A 14,554-nucleotide genomic window follows, 5' to 3' on the forward strand; every position below is an offset into this window, starting at 1 on the left:
TATGCATATCTCTTGTGCAATGCAGATGCTCCTGAAAAGTTCTGTGAAGGAAGGCTTTGTGAGAATGTGTCAGGACTGAAGTCCTACTTCAGTATTGGTCCCTTGGGGTTTATTGTCCAGTTAGAACCTTGCAACACCCACAATTCCTTTAGAACTTTTCAGTGAACTTCACTAAATTGCAGGGTTGGTTTATGGTTCAGCTGAAATAATAGCATTTGGCAAAACAATCTACTGATTGTAAAAATGTTTAACTAAGAGCTTTATAGGTCAAAATACATGTAGTTATACCATTTAAACATCTCTGTGGGTATACAGAGCTCCAAGGAAATATCAGAAAAAGTAAATAGTAAAAAAGAGAGGATTTTAGCTTTTTTTCTGACTATTATTTAATAATTTTGCAGGCCTTTTTTTACTGGCTGTTTTTGACACTGGTATGTACACTGTGACTACATGTCAGTCAAAAATGCATATACTATATGCAGCCTTTAGCTTTCTGATTGCTTGTTAGTTGAACTGACAGCTTAAGAGGAACTCTTTAGCCATCTCTTTAGACAAAGTTTGGACTTCGAAGCTGTAGGTTTCCTGTTGTAATTGGCAAATTGTTCATCTAAACATCTTTTCCCTTCAGCTAGGAAAAATGCCTCAAATACCTGTTAGGAAAAGGCACAATGACATAAACCTGTTGAAAAGATAATAAAGAGTATGTCCCTCACGCATGTCCTACATCACATTTAACTAACAGTGAATTTATTTTTCTGCAACAAACAGTTTAGCTTAGTGGTTTTCTTAGTAATGAATAAACTCTTTAGTGGAAGTCCTCAAGATTATAGCTCACTTCTCACATTTTTTTGGAGTTCAACATCTCACCCTACTTCTTGCATTACTGGTAATACAAAACATGTCTACCTACCAAAGACAGATGTGCTGCAATCTGTTCTCATTAGGGAGGCTTTATGTTTAAATCCTTACACAGCAAAAAAGAAGGAATGCCATCTCATATTTCCCTGAACATGTAATGTACTAGAACATGCACACAACTTCCCAGCCTCTCTTCGCATTGTCAGTACTTTGTATTCCAGCTTGATATAGTTTTTTTCCTAGATTTTGTTGTACAATCTACTTTGATGTTTTAGAGATTCAGTGTGCTTCGGGCACTGACTGAAAAGCTTATTTTCCCAATAAACCATACACTCAGAGTAACTTTGTTCTTTACTAGTCAGATGTAAATGGAGCACCATACAAACTACAGATAATCCGCTTTGCTCAGGACATAAGCCATGGAAACACATAAAACAGACATGAAGAAAAATCTCCTTCCTGTTTGTGTGGAGATAAGCATAATAAATGTACCAGAAATGACACTAATACAGAATATTCCTGATTGCTTTTTTGACCAGTAGGAAGTGGTATCCCAAACACTGGGAGATAAAGGTTAAATCCCTTACACTATCATAGACTTTGATCTTGGTGAATCATAACATGTTGTGTCTTATATATATATGTAAGAATAATACACCACATTCCATTTGTCTGCTGTGCCTATCTTTTTAAAAAGAACGATTGTACAGATGAATACACAGGAAAATCAAGTCAGTAGACACCTGCCAGTCAACAGAAATATTAATAAAGCCAGTGAGGATCTCAGAATGAAAGACAGAAAGAGAAGAAAAAATACAGGCAAAGGAAAACTCTGTAACTACATTTTACTGATGAATGCAGCTAACTTGGTAGGTGTATTATAAAGTCTCAAATGGCACACACAGTTGCACACACAGATTATTAAAGAAGTCAACAGAGACAATATTTGCAATTTGCTTCTGGGACGAGGGTACAGAACTGGCTCTTGTTTTGTTACTATCATGCCCTGGAACCTGGTGTACATCCTCAGCAATTTAACAGGGTATTAGAATTTATGTGAGTCCTGTGTATCTCTACTCCTATACCATCAGAAAAAAATTGCAACAGAAAACAAAAAAAATCTCCCCATTATCTATCTAAAGCCAGCAAAAAACTAGAATGTTGCTGATCCAACAACAGACAATGATGTCGGCATGAGATGAAGAAGGGAAATTGGAAATGACAATTCCTATTAGACCAAGATAGAGCAAAAATGAAATTGCTCACAGACATAAAATGTAATGACTGAGATAATTTAAATCAAGAGATCAGAAATTTCTGAAGAAATTAAAACACACCTACTGAAGGTTTCTCAGCGGCCACAGATAAAGTCCTTATTAATACAGCAATATTTGAGAAGGCTGTGAATCTATCTCCTCCACAACTATCAGAGACCAAAGAAAGAACCAGTAACACTGACCGGTTTTGAGGGATGTCAAGAAGACATTGGACATCTTCAAGTTTAAGAGCTGACCTGAAGGAAGAGCCTTCGGAAAATTTTTACATGGAAACGGAAAGTTGAAGTTTGTGGTAGAAGAGGGAAGGAATTTCTCTGCCAGAAATGGAGGAACATAAAAGGCTTTATTAATAACTTTATCTCCAATTTTAACTCACAGTGGTTCAGAGGGGGAGCAGATAGTTTATCTCATGTTACAGAACAGGGGAAGAGTGGAAGATTTATTTTTAGTACTAAGGATTTATTTTTTAGTACTAAGGATTGTTTAAATTTATGGATAAATGTACGAATAAACAACAAAATCAGCTGAACAAGGAAAGTGACACAACCTATACAAGTAGTGATGCTAAATTCCATGTTATTGCATCTTTACATATGCTAGTATATTGAAGTCCTGAACCTAACAGATATTAAAATTAATAAAATACGACATAACAGACTGTTAAAGAAACTGTGTTTTCCAGAGAACCAGGCAAAATATTGAAAATACTTTACATTGTCAGTTATTTTACCTTGAAATAGAGTAAGAGATATAATTGATGACAGTGAAAGATAGATTTAACGTCTGAAAACTAGATGTGACCTGAAAATACTTATGGTGAACAATCTGAAATTTTGTAATATATTACTATGATATCTCTGATAGGCAGCTGAACAGAGAGTATTGTAAAAAGCCAAGGTTATTAACTAAATACTGATATCAAAGCACATTTTTACACTTTTAAAAGTGTATATTGCCATGCGGAGGAGGACCTGTGTAAAGGACTGGAAACATATGATAAGATCTGTTAAAATTTTTGTAATGGCTTTTGGAATACGCAATCAGTTTGCTAGAGCAACGGGATACAATTTTTAGCATGGTATGCTGAAAAATGGTAAAAAGAATTTCTAGAAAAACCCACCCATGCTTAGGAATAAACACTAGATCAATTATATTGTCTGTGATAAATTTGGGATGGAATATAAGGAAATTACAGTTGTTCAGAGAGAGTTTCCCTTAAAAAAAGTCAAGTGCAAAATGCTGGCCAGCCTGGCACTTAGAGCAGAGATTTGTGGGGTTCTGCTTCTCTTGCAGAATGGTTATTTGACCATCCTGAACACAAGCCCCATTCTGAGAAAGAGAATCCCTTTCAGGGGTTTGAAAGTAATCTTCAGAATTCCTAAATCTGAGAAAGGATCTTGTCATTCCCATATCCACATTTTCTGCTTAGACCCATTTTAACAGAAGAAAATTCCAATATACTGACACAAAAATACAAAGCCATGGACAATCCCTAATTATAGCAAGTTTACATTTTCTTTGGGTGTTTTTTTTTCCCTTTTATCTACAATTCAGCCTTAAAATAATGTTTTATTCAGATACTCCTGCCTCATAAAATTCCGAGCTAATTTGGATTATTACATTTTAATATTGAAATGTAGGGGGTTTTATCTGTGATTTGTAGAATTAAAGTTATAAAAAGTAGTTCATACGATGAGTAAAACAACAGAGAATTTAAAAAGTGGGTGATTTACAAATTGCACAATTAAATGAAAAACTGTCAGAAAGCTAAATCTTCAAGATGCCTATAGCAATTCTGATGCAATTAAATGAGGGAAAAAAAAAAAAAAAAGAAAAAGAAAAAGAAAAAGAAAAAGAAAAAGAAAAAGAAAAAGAAAAAGAAAAAGAAAAAGAAAAAGAAAAAGAAAAAGAAAAAGAAAAAGAAAAAGAAAAAGAAAAAGAAAAAGAAAAAGAAAAAGAAGTGTTGAGACATATCCATCTTCTTGAAGAATCTGTTAACAGAGATGCCAGACCTGCTTAAGGTCCTGCCAAATATGAGATTATCAGCATCGGATTCCAACAATTGTCCTCAGCTGCTGAGAACTATGAAATGGAGTGCACATGATCTTTCCCAGTCCCACGAGACGGAACTGTGTTTAATCAAGTTTTAAGGAAAAAGGATTTTTGGTCTGCCAAGAGACGAAACAGAGTAAAACCTTTTCTACATGAGTCTCTGGCACAGACTGACAAGACATTGGCTTGAAGTTCTGAAAGTGATACTTCTGATAAAGTAGAATGAAGAATATCTATTATTTCCAGTGAACTTCCATTAAACTTGGATATGTATATTTGCACACTTTTTTTTTATTTATCCCAGTATTTATGAAACCATGACCACTGTGGTTAAGCCTTTTAGTGCAACCAAATGCTGCAAATAATTTCTGTGGTGAGGGATTTCTATGAACTTTCCACAAGTAACAACTGGTTGCACTGAAAACGAAAGTTTATAAGCAGAAAAAAGTACAGTAGAAGAAAATCTTCAGAGCTTCAGAATATAATCGTCCTTCAGAAACACTTTCTAATCTCTCATGCCTTTTCCACAGGTGGTAATACTTCTTTCTAAGCACTTCTTAGGCTAACAGAGTGGCTCACAAAACACCCAGGAGGTATTCTGGAAGCATTTATTCCTTTTCCCCGTAGCCCCACAGAACACAGCTGTACAAGACCTGCATATTTTATTACATTCTCTAATAGGAGGAATCATCTATGAATTAAACACTATTTCTGTACCAGCAACATCACAATACTAACCCACATTACCTAATCTGATTTTTACCGTGGCAGAGCAACTCTGACTCTGCGTATTAATTCAGTATATTTTTAACATGGTTTGTTGGAGACCCATAAATTTCCACAGCAATCCAGCCGCTACCTCATCTCTAGCACAGTCAAGTGCTCAGAGGCCTGCAGGATTTATTTATATTCAACTCAGCAACAGAATGTATAGTTTGAAGAGCAAAGGTTTTTGTGCATCCATGAAACAACTACGGTCATGTATCACTCTGTGGTAACTGTTGGGAAAAGTTAATTTTATAATGACAACTAATGCACATTTCTGGGTACATTGAAAACCACATCAGACCTAGTTTAAAGAAGAATTTTTTATATCAATCTGTCTTGCAATCTTCCCCAACGTTTTGTGCCATAATACAGTGACACCACATGCTAATGACAAGTAGTCTCCGAGTTGCTGCTTTTCACTGGTGTTCATTTTATCCTTGTCATCTTTATCACTGATAGTTTTCAAGATAAACCCAAGACAGCATCACAGATTAGGTCTAATGTCTAACCACCTATTAGGCCTTGCTGAGCTCTAATTACTCTGATGGTATTCTAACTTTAAGTTTTGTCTAAGTTTAAGACCATTCATTCAACTGATTTTTAAGTGCACAGACTTTAATGGAAATAACTACCTTTTAATTTACACATTTCTGTAATGGTTTTCCTGGAGAGAAGAAATGTGGTTAGCACCCTGCAACACCAAACTCTTTGTAAGTAATCTGTTTAGAAGGTAAGGGTCAGCTGAAGAGCTTCAAGCCCCTACAAATGACCTAAGTCACATTTGAGGCATTTTATTACCAACACCTATGCCACAGGAAAGCCTATGTTACCATTGTTGAGGACAATGATACAGTCTTATTTGGAAGTAAAAGTTCAAGCACAGTATTTTTATAAACACTGATCAGTAAATCACATGTATTTTCCTGTTTGGTTTACTGTGGTCTCAACTGAAAGCATCAGTCTAACATCCAGCCTTTTTCCTTGATCAACATTTTTTTATGCAGACAGGAAGAATGAAACTGGAAAATAAGTCAACGTATCTCTGCGTCATTCTCTAACACTTCCTCAATCTTTAACACCAATCGCTGCAACCACAACAGACATTTACAGAACGAAGTTCACAAAGCTGACAGGTTAATATAAACCCTAGTCATGGTGATAACTCTTATTTAGACTGATTCCTATAATGTATGGAAAAATATTCAGAAATAAATAAGGTACCAATTTTTCACTGTTATCAGGAACCTCATGAACAGAAGTTAGCATTTACTCTTAATGAAAAGCTGGACAGTAGTGAACATCTGCTTCTTTGCCATAAGGCAACAAGAAGTTATCATGGCCTCATACTCTAAAGCTTGATAGAAAACTTTCAGTAAATTAGGTTTGGACCTTTGGCTGCAGGCAAATTTCAAAGTTTAGTTGACCCTGGGTGAGGGTAATTGATTTCTTTCTCAAACAGATAAGCTTTCTCTGACTCACTGACAAATATTATTCATAAAATGTTCTTTTTGGAAAAGAACTGAAAGCCTGACAGTCAGGTAACTTCTACCGTAGCAACTGTAGCTCAAATAACTTCCAAGCTTGAGATATGTAGTTGCAGCCTGCTTCAGGAGAATAGTTAATATCCCTTTTCCTCTCAGCACTTTGTACAGAATTATCACAATGTATCTTAAAAAACAGGAATTGATTCCAAGTTCTCTTCTTGCTAAATCAATCCATTTTGTCTGGTCTTTCTCAAAGAACTTGTAAAATGTATTACTTTCCAGTTTGTCGCCGTCTCTGTTATCAGTGTTTGTATAAAATAGCTTGTATAATATATTCATTTATGTCTGTTATTTATTGAGATTGTAAATGTTGCACCACATATAATCATTGCAGTATTGCACATTTTCTTGAATATTTTTTTTCAACAAGCAACACATAAATAAATTGGAAAATTTAATAATATCTATCCCATTACCAGTATCTCCATCAGTACTTAAATGAGGCTGGATATTTGTGCTTTGGACAGCAACTTTAATTATTCATTTTTGAAATGAGCAAAAAGTCCAACATGACCTTACAGTAGAATATTGTGCAGTTGCCTAATAAAAAGTAAAATTCTGAATAAATGAAAAGGGTTACAGCTCAACAAACTCTTAGATAACCTTGAAAAACAAATTTATATGTGCTTTCAGTGCAGCATATTTACTAGTCTTTTTGAGATATCACTTTCCTTTGGGCTCTAGTACATTGGGAGTAAATAACAGTCCAAGTACTACGTGAGGTCTCTTACATAGGAAGGGTAGATGGGTGAGAAAGAGAAAGAAGTCATTTTTCTGATAATACTCCTATGTACACAAGTCAGTGTTGTGTTATATATAAAAGAAGACCAGTTAACTTCATGTATGACAAAGCTACCACATATTATTATTCCCATTCTGATATCCTGGTTTTGGTTATGACTCTGATTTTACAAATCCAAAGATGTTTGAACTAACATTTCCCACAATTTCCCCTGCTCTTATTCCCATTGCTAGGAAAACATACTTTGTTTTCCTGACTTGAAATGTTCCTGAAGACCTTTATCAAGCTATGTCAGCTTCAAAATTGGCACTTGTAATTTAGCCCATTACTTGAATGGACCTTTGGAGTCCCTTTTAAAATCTAATAAATTTGGCAATGATTGTAAATATTTGAAATTGTGATTCACAAAAACACAGCAGAAATTCTGACAATATTAAATTCCTTTTGTTCAAAGATTCAGAATGCAAGGAAACCAAGGATGCACAGCATTTTCTCAGCAGTAGGCTGCACTCAGGTAACCTGAACTGAGAGTAGGGAATAAAATCTAGGCAACATGAAGGAAAGGTCTTCCCAAATTAAATGCTCCAGGTTCAAGGGTGGGACTGGCTGCAGTAGCAGTTTGAGAATCTGAAGTTAGAAGACAATGGGGAAAACATTGAAGAAAATAATAAACAGTGAAAAGAATCTGGATTAGAAAACGTTAAATAGAAATCCTGCAGGAAAGCTTAGAAGTAGATTTTTAAAATAGCACCTAAATTAGATTCCAGCTCCAGAACAGTTTTTGCCTTTGAACTGAAAAAAAATCCTGTGGAAAACTGACTTTACATCATGATTATACCAATCATTCAAGTATTTGGGTCAATATATATTAAGCCAGGTTTTACAGATGTATGCTTATCTGTATCTCTGTTGAGAAAGGAAAAAAAATGGCTATGAAAAAAACTGTTTTTCAAGTTGTTTAACACAAATAGTCTATACTGTGAGGTGTACTGACTTTCTGATTCCAGATGGACTGAACAAAAACAGAACTACACAAACTTTTACAGCCCCTAGTCCAGTATAAACAGTCAAAAGTACAAAAGTAATAAATACAGACTGAGTTTTAAAGTAGATGTTACTTGTTTCGGAGTTAGGTTTCTTATTTTTTTGTATTAGGAAATATTAAAAGGTTGTAAGAACAATCTAATATTTCATATTTTACCCAGTGAAAATTTAATGCAGATTAAATTTGTCAGAGAACCAAAGCTAATTTTTCACCATCCTTATCTGTATTTTCAGGCTGTTAGAAATCACCAGGAGAGACCACTCTGAATAACAGACTAGCTGACAGAGCACTGCTTCCCTGTGAGAGCTATTTTTCATAGTGAACACCTTGCTTCACAGAAAAAAGTTCACATTTTGCTCTTTTTTTTCTTTTCATTTTTCAGCCACAGTAAAAGAAACACATATTTATATTTAAAATGTGGATCTAAATTTAAGAAATTAAAGAATTAACTTGCTCAGAGTATACCTGTCAAACCAAAATATATGCAGAAGCATTAAGAAAAACGTGAAAGAAGTAAAAGCGCATGAAAAGTAAAACTGAAAATAGTTCCCCCTCCAAAATCTGCCCAAGTGATTATCGATTGCATGTTCTTTTATAAAGTTGTTTACATTGAAAAAAACATATCTTCTAAGGAAAGATGTTTATTGAAACTAATTTTTAAAGAAGGTGGGTTTTATTTTCCCCAATAAGGAAGAAAAAAAGGAAAAGTTATCCCATGTCTGGCTTGCTCTTTACTTGATTTTGTAGATACTGTGGTAAGATCCCCACAACATGTGTAAGATAAATATATGCATTTTTCCTTGAAGAGCTTGAGTTTCATGGCCTTTCAAAGATTTGGACCCATAAAACTGAGAATTTCAGGAGAAAACTTAGCATCCCAAATGATCATTTGTTTGGCTGGAAGAATTCCACTGTTCCAGAGACAAACGGTTTCCGTAGAATTTTTGCTGTACTAAGTAACTAACACTGATTAATCTCATCACTTACTTTGGTAGAACAAATGTAAAGATGGTTTAGAATTTAGCAGCAGGGCAGTAAATTTAGCAGCAGAGTCAGTTTTGCTTAGCATTTGAATTTCTACAGACTGAATGTACAGATGAAGAATTATAGTCAGCAAACACAGGGAATACAAATCAATAGCGTTAAAATTTTTTGAGCCTTCACCAAATTGATGGAAAATGCACTGTATCATGCAGAAACTATAAGTAAGTTCCTTCAAAATGTATTGATGCTGATAAAGAGGAGCAGAGGTGCTTCACTTTCCTTATATATTAAGTTTCATGGAAGATATTTTTGCTACAGGCAATAACCAATTAATTTATACAAAACATTAGTCAACTATGACAAACATCCATTTGAGGGGGACCACTGTAGAGAAATCAGCACAGCAAGAATCTTCTGAAATCTGTAAAGGCATAAAAGATTCAAAAAACTGATTCTTGAAAAGCTTTTACCAGATGTTACTAGCATTTTTTTTTTTACCTCTATATTTCTGACTATATTGCCTCTGTATTTCAGCCTCCATATTTCAGACTACATTAAGGTTTAGCTTTCCAGTAGTCTGAAATGGCAACTGTTTTATACTGGCTAGCAATGCTGCATTCAGCAGCACCTGACACTCAGACCTTCCACCTTTAGGTCTGATTTTTAAAAATATGAAGGCATGTGTGAAAATATTAATGTTAATTAAGCTGCATTTTAGGACAATGACGGAGAAAGAATTGTAAAAGTAAAAACTCTGCTTTATTGGAGATGACTGATAGGCAAATGGAAAATGATTAAACGAGCTAACTGGACAATGGAAGTCAACTCAGTTGAAACAGTTCAAATCTGTAACAGTCTGATGGAAAATGAATAATGTCTTCCACAGAGATGCAGGGAGTAAGATGCAATTACTCTCCAGACTGGCTGTCTGCTTCCAGGACACATATAAGGCAGTTCTCCAGGCCATTCCTCCCCTGGGAACGGAGATGCCACTTCTTCACTGTGGAAGAGAGGATCCCTCAGAGGGCTAGGTAGGGCTGTGCCCAGCTCTGGCAGGCTGCCGCTGACTCTTGTGAAAGGACAGGAACCTATTTGCTCATGTTGCTCTCTGCAGACTTTCACTATATTAATTCAGAGTCAGGATGTTGCCCAGTCTGGCCCCATCAAGGAGAACTGACAGCTGACAGAGGTGGCGTCATCTGTGTTGCCCTTGGACTGTGGTGCTCAGTGGCCTGTTCTCTGCATGGATGAAATTCTGGGTGACAGCCTCCATGTTTCAGCTGGGAGAGCCTAGCAAAGCCAATTATCTTTGCTGAGCTATTTTTCTCCACTAGCCTGTGACCAAGGAAAGATTAAAGGTTACAGAAAGAGTCAAGAGGTGATTTTACTACAAATGAATTGCCCTGAAAGGTGGATTTCTTCACAGCTATTAGAATAGTTGGCCACTGTGACATAACAGTTTGCCTAAGGGATCTGCTTACACCAAAGATGTCTTTCAATTACTATATATATGCTAGTATTATAAAAAAACAAAAGAAAATGAAAAACAAAATCAAGACCAAAAGGCAATTAACATTTTATGGCAATAAATGTCTCATTTTCAGAATGTAATTTTTGGAATGGATAAATTTGTGCATCAACTGAAAAGGAGACTGAAAATCCTTTGAAATTTAACTCTCTCCCTACAAAAACATTCTTCATTATGAAAAGGTTTTATTAAACTAACAGCATCAAGTGGACAATTTCACTCTGTAAAAAACAGACAGGTAGAAGCTGACATGTATACTCTTGAAAAACAGTAATTTATTCATATTACCTGAAGATTATTGTTTGGCTGGTAACACTAAGAAAGCCTCATTCTGTATTTCTTATGTATTCTAATCTCCTGGTGACTTTATCAATGAAAATTATCATCAAGGGTTCTTCATGGGGAAATGGGAATCGGCAGAAAACGCAGGAGAGAACTCAAGCAGCTATACATTATGAATGTATACTGTGAACTATCAGAACTGTGTTTTCTGGTTAAAAAAGAGCTTTTACATGAAATAGCTATTCAGAAAATAACCAGAGAAGGTTCACAGCCTTCATTTGAATGTGACAGGTAAAATGCCTCAGTGTGTATTAACCTAATTTAAAGTAACGTTGCGGAAGGAATAAAAAGATAGGATTTTTATTTTTTTTTTTACCTAAAGTTCATTTCAATTACACTGAAAACACTAATTCTAACAGTCTATGCTGTCTGAAATTTGCTTTGGTACTGAAGTGTTACATGGCGTTGCACATATTTTAAATACATATAGGAAAAGGGGAGTAAGAGGTTATCTGTTTACAGAGCAACATATCCTGCACACATCATGGGCATTGTCATACCCCCAGCTCACCAGTCAGTAGCCTGGTTGGCTATTTGCCATATGGCGCCAGTATTAGACTAAAAGTGTGGTAACAGATAGTTTTAAATAGGTACAAAGATGCCTCGTAGATTCAGCCAGTGAATAGCAATAGGAAGATAAGAGAGCAGCACTCTGCAGTACCCAACGCTTAGAGAAAACAGAAAAGTCTAATCCAATAAATATTGACAGAAGTTGTACCTTTTCAGTTAGCTTTGACAATGACCTTTATTCTTCAATTAATTAAATCAGCTCAGTTCTGGAGATTAATAATTAGTCATAGTTTCTTTTCTCCTTTTTCTGTGATACTTTTTAATTAGAGTCCCTAGTGGTCTTTCAAGCATTTCTGGACAAATATTATCTTGGTGACTAACATTTACAATACTTAGATCATTCTTGCTCCAGGAAGATTTGTTATTCTTTATTACAAAGTTCAATAACAAAATAAATCACCATTAAAGGGTTCTGCAAGCAATCTTCAGATAATTTTGACTCAAACTATATTTTAAGTAGATTGTTGAAGCATGGTCATAAACTATGGGACTGTCATGTGATATCTTTGACATACATGCACTTACCAAGTCCTGTTTTCCTCTTTTAAGCCTATTACACTCCCACTGCATACCACACCTACACACCTTCATATTCCAGTACCTTATCATAAAGTCATAATTATTTTGAAGGAGAATCACTCCAGTTAATCCCAGCCTAGCCTTTCTCATGAATCTGTCCGTTCCAGGAACAGCTGTAAATCACAAAACTTTGAATTATTTTTTTCTATTTATTTTTTATACTATTTTTTGGAGGCTAAGGAAACAAATTAAAACATGTAGCATAAAAAAATGTTAAGTCAATTTAGTGATTAAATTAAAACACTATCTTTTTTTTTTTTCAAGAAAAGCATTTTTTTGAAATTAACTTCCACTTTAGTATAACAGCTTGGTCTTTATTGTGTTGCTTTACACAGAGAACAAGAAACAAGGTATGACTAAGCTACTCAGAGGTTCTTCCCATCCTTCTCTCATTTGCAATTGACAAACATGGCATTTCCAAGAAGCACAGGATGACAGCTGTAGTGATTAAAGAAAAATATCTAAGTTTTCAATTCTAATTTAAAATAGCACTTTCAGAGATACTTTCTATCTTCTATCCTGCTGTTGAATGACAAACACCTGATTGGTGTCAAATTTACGAAGAACTGACGGACATTTAATGGAATATAGCTACTGAGCATTTAGGGTCAGTTGATCTTCCACAAAACAAGCTGAAGCGGCTGATTGCTAGCTGAAACTATGATCACAAACTATTCATTTTGCAGAGCAGGAGAAATCTGCAACTAAAATTAAAAAAAAAAAATAAATCTGAAAAAACAGACAGTTCCTTAGAAAATCCCAACATATGTTGCAAGAAAATAATCATAATAGCATGGAAAGGTAAATATGCAGTACATCTGCATTCTTCAATATTCATAGAATATGCCCCCACTAATTTGTTAAAAATATCACGTTACATGATTCATTTCACGTACCTGATGGATATTTATACATTTAAAGATATGGTAATTCAAGGAAGATTAATAATTTCCCCAAAGCATACCAGTCCAGAACTCATTTTAATTGTCATGAAATTAGTATACATACAAATTACTCAGGGTGTTTCTCTGTTGTAATCATAATGCAATGTTTCAGAAACAGGACATTTAATAATTGGAAAGAAAAATGTGTGAGAGGAGTCATATGCATATACAGCTGTATGAAAATTCAGAGTGCAACTCAGGTCTGTACAGAACATGAAGTTCAGGCACTAGAGACATCCAACTTAGGACTTATACTGAGGTCTTATACAGTTCTATGTGGCTTCTGTACAAGCTTGGTATGGTTATTTTCAAAGAGCTTTCCACTCTACTACTTTATTTAGGCAAACAGATGTGGGTGAAATTTTCAGAAGAGGCGAGTTCTCACATGAATATTCTCCCTTAGGAACTGCCCGCTATTGAATTTTTCTGGAACTCAGCTTAGAGTTTGGTACTTGTGTTTGCTTTTAAACCTTCCTTAGTCTCATCTTGAAAAGTGCTAACTACTTAGGATGAATAGAGGATAAATTTATATTGAAGGAATACATCTGGGATATGAATCTAGAGATTTGAAATTAATTCCTTTCATTTTCTCTTTCTTTTCTTCTGCTATTCTTGCATGTTTTGTGAATGAAAAACATAATTTAAATGTAAAATATTTATCAAATATTAAGACAGATATTAAATAAGACAATCAGAAAACATTAAACCAGGTGAAACTTTACCAGATTCTGTCAATTCACATTCCTACCACTCCCATGAATTCCTAAGTTTCAGTTCTGTGAAAAGTTTGCATTTTCAGTTTCTCTCCATAAGCACTAAAGGAAAATAAAAAACCCCTCAATTCTAATTTACTAACTTATTCTTCCTTCCTCATTTTCATAAGAAGCCAAGAAAGACCTACAGCAAAAACTCTCTATATGATTTTAGGAAGTAAGGTTTCGACTCAAATATTTTGCAAGACCACAACTGCAAAGAAAGGAATAGAAAATATTAATTATATTACGTATCTTTAAAATATCAAAGTAGAGACAACACAGGGATTTTTTCCATTCATTTTTAGAATTGAACTTCCTTAACAAGTCTCAAATACATTCCAAAGTAGGAGCAATGCTTCAATTTATTAATTCAATTATAATGGGAATAAAGTAATAAAACTATTATTTTTTTCTCAGAAATGTGCAACTATGTAGTACAGTAGTAATACATTTTGAATCACTCAGTGTTACATAATGCTTCTTAGTATCTGCAGGGTAAGACTAGTATTTATTGAAATAAGAATGAGGGAGATCATTTAAAAAACAAGTCCATACAACCTGTGCAT

At 34.7% G+C, this 14,554-nt stretch overlaps 1 protein-coding gene across 10 annotated transcripts in view; it reads right to left on the reverse strand.

The window, feature by feature from the left end:
• Positions 1 to 14,554, reverse strand: part of KCNIP4 (potassium voltage-gated channel interacting protein 4) — a 426,114-nt gene that overhangs the window by 81,655 nt on the left and 329,905 nt on the right. Inside the window, exon 1 of one of the 10 annotated variants that reach the window (XM_026846790.1) lies at positions 14,135 to 14,190. The exons of the other annotated variants lie outside the window; for them this stretch is intronic. The gene's annotated coding sequence lies outside the window, so the exon portion shown is untranslated. Of the gene's footprint in view, positions 1 to 14,134; positions 14,191 to 14,554 lie in introns of those variants that run through there. 10 annotated transcript variants of the gene reach the window in all.

The sequence above is a fragment of the Athene cunicularia genome (genome assembly GCF_003259725.1).
Source record: "Athene cunicularia isolate RWA chromosome 4 unlocalized genomic scaffold, athCun1 chr4_part1, whole genome shotgun sequence".
Classification (NCBI taxonomy): domain Eukaryota; kingdom Metazoa; phylum Chordata; class Aves; order Strigiformes; family Strigidae; genus Athene; species Athene cunicularia.